This window comes from Toxorhynchites rutilus, chromosome 2 (assembly GCF_029784135.1).
Source record: "Toxorhynchites rutilus septentrionalis strain SRP chromosome 2, ASM2978413v1, whole genome shotgun sequence".
Classification (NCBI taxonomy): Eukaryota; Metazoa; Arthropoda; class Insecta; order Diptera; family Culicidae; genus Toxorhynchites; species Toxorhynchites rutilus.
In genome coordinates this window covers 143044347-143047172 of record NC_073745.1, presented here as the reverse complement: position 1 = coordinate 143047172, position 2826 = coordinate 143044347, and the positions used below count along the sequence as shown (strand labels likewise).

General features: G+C 38.6%; 1 pseudogene; it reads left to right on the top strand.

Annotated features, from left to right (window-relative positions):
* Positions 1 to 1159: 1159 nt before the first annotated feature.
* LOC129770656 (putative nuclease HARBI1) lies at positions 1160 to 2454 on the top strand (annotated as a pseudogene).
* The last annotated feature ends 372 nt before the right edge of the window (positions 2455 to 2826 follow it).

The window sequence follows — 2826 nt, the reverse complement described above, 5'->3', positions numbered from 1 at the left end:
ACAAGGAAGCAACCTGGGACCGTTATTGTTTTCGATATTTTTCAATGATGTGTGCTTGCTCATCCCACCAGGTTGTCGAATTCTGTATGCGGATGATCTCAAGCTCTACTTAACAGTTAGATCCACCGAGGATTGTAAGGAACTGCAGCGACTTATTAATCAATTTGAAAGCTGGTGTTGTTGTAATCGTCTGACCATCAGCGTCCAGAAATGTTTTGTCATCACCTTCACACGAAAAAAATCTCCAATTCACTGGGTTTACGACATTGGTGGATGCCAGATCGAGAGAGCCAGCGTTGTAAAGGACCTTGGAGTTCATCTCGATTCACAGCTCACATTCAGAGATCATTACTTAATTATGTTAGAGTAAGGTATAAGGCGAACAGGAACTTAGGTTTCATAATGAGAGCTGCAAACAACTTTCGAGATCCTTACTGTCTCCGATCGCTTTACTACGCCCTTGTTCGATCTGTCCTGGAGTCGGCTTCAGTGGTATGGAGTCCATATGCGCACGTGTGGATAAAAAGAATTGAAGCTGTTCAATCTCGATTCATTAAATTTGCATTGAGATTTCTACCATGGACTAACTCGGCTGACCTACCACCGTATAAGGACCGTTGCCGTCTGCTTGGGATAGAAACTCTGCATCAAAGACGTAGCTCGGCAAAAGCTTTATTTGTCGCCAAAGTACTACTGGGACATACGGACTCCTCCCACATTCTCGAACAGTTTAATTTAAATGCACCGACTGTGGTCCTACGATCAAGGGAATTTCTGCGACTAGAATTCAGACGAACCGAGTACGGAAGAAATGAACCAATTGTATCGATGTGTCGTGAATTTAATTATGTGTTTCATTTGTTTGATTTCTGTTGTTCCGTGGATGAATTTAAGTACCGTTTGAAACGTTTCAACTTGACAACTTGATGTTTTATGTTTTCGACTATTTATTTACATTTAATTATAATTTCATATTCATGTAGACTGTAAGTCAGATGGATCAAATAAAAATAATAATAATAATAATAATAAGAGACGAATACATCAAAATAAAGAAGGCTTAAATCGGACCATCGCTTCTTCGGGTTTTCCGCTTACCAACAGATTTTGCCTTACATTTTTTATTTATATAGATCAAGTTTATAATACGAAATATTTCCATTGCAGATTTGTTAAATATTTCCGAGTATCGAAGGATCTGTTTCGTCACCTTCTGAACGTTGTTGAAGGTAATCATAAGTCGACTATAAGATCAACATCTGTTCTTCCGGTCATTAAGCTTGCTGCGACAATTAGATTCCTGGCTGAAGGAAGTTATCAGAAAGGTGCTGGAAACGATATATTCGTTGGCATTGCACAATCCACCATGTCGAAGGCCTTAACTCAAGTGATTGATATTCTCCTGAATCATGTGTGTCCGATGGCAATTAGGTTTCCTGCAAACGAAGCAGAGAAAAAAGCGACAAAATTAGGATTTTTTCAGAAGTCCGATTTTCCAGGTGTCATAGGTTGCGTGGATGGAACGCATATTAGAATTTTTCCTCCAAATTCTAATATTCAGCACCTGTATTATAATAGAAAGAGATATCACAGCCTTAATGTTTTGATAGTAAGTATAGTAATTATAAGCAAAACAGCAAAAATAAATATTTCTATTTTTCAGGTTTGCGACCATCAACTAATAATAAAGTACGTTGATGCAAACTATCCAGGATCTAGCCACGATAGTTTCATATGGAATGCAAGTGCATTGGACAATCACCTTTTAACGAATTATCAACAAGGGGAAAAAATACTTGGCTTCTAGGTACGATATTTTGTTCCAAGCATTCTTGAATTTCAATAATATTTCTATTTTTTATATCACAGGTGATGCCGGCTATCCTTTTAAGCCATATTTGATCACTCCGTTCCGGGCCACCTCCAATTCTACGTCCCCAAATAAGACAAAATTCAACGAGTTATTATCAAAGACCAGAATTACCGTAGAAAGGTCGATAGGAGTACTTAAAAGTGTTTTCCGTAGCATATCAGGTACAAGACAATTGCACTATACACCAGACAAAGCTACAAAAATTATCAACGTGTGCTGTGCTCTGCACAATTTACGTATAAGTGTGGTGTGTTCTCAACATTGTCTTAACAATTTCCATGATATCTGGAGTGTGCTGCGGAGAGGATGTCATCGGGAGACCAAAAGCTGTTCCTGTGGGCCGATCAAAATGTTTAATTATATTTCAAAAAGTGTTTTTGTATGTTACCATTGCGATTGATTGCTTTATCCAGACAAAGCAAACTAACCACAGCTTCCTCGCATGGCGAAAAGGTATGCATTTTATTTGGTCCTCCCTCTGTAGCTTTCGATTCGTTTTTGTTATCTGTCATCTTCTTTTTAGTTTTTAGTTTTAGATCAGCCCAAACCTGTGTGAATGAATAAAAAGAAAAAAAACTTTATACCCTGGTAATATCAAACACGTTCAGTGAAAAGGAGAACTTTCAAAAAAAATGCACGACGCACTTAAACGCAGAAGCAATTGAACGATTTTTTTTGCAATCGATTCAGTGTTCACTGAATGAATTCCATTGGCCTTTTCGTGGCCACAAACAGCATAAGAAATTGAGATTCTTGTTGCGGCTATCCTATCCATTCTATCCAAACTATCCATCTAGAAGGTCGTATACGCCAGTAGTCAGATAATGTGAAAGCCATGATCAAAACAAAAGTGCATAAGCCTATCACTCACTGGCAAATTCCGAGAAGGCCTATGGATGTACTATGCAACTCGCTGTCGCGCATAATCCGCACCGCGGTTAATCCGATCGCGG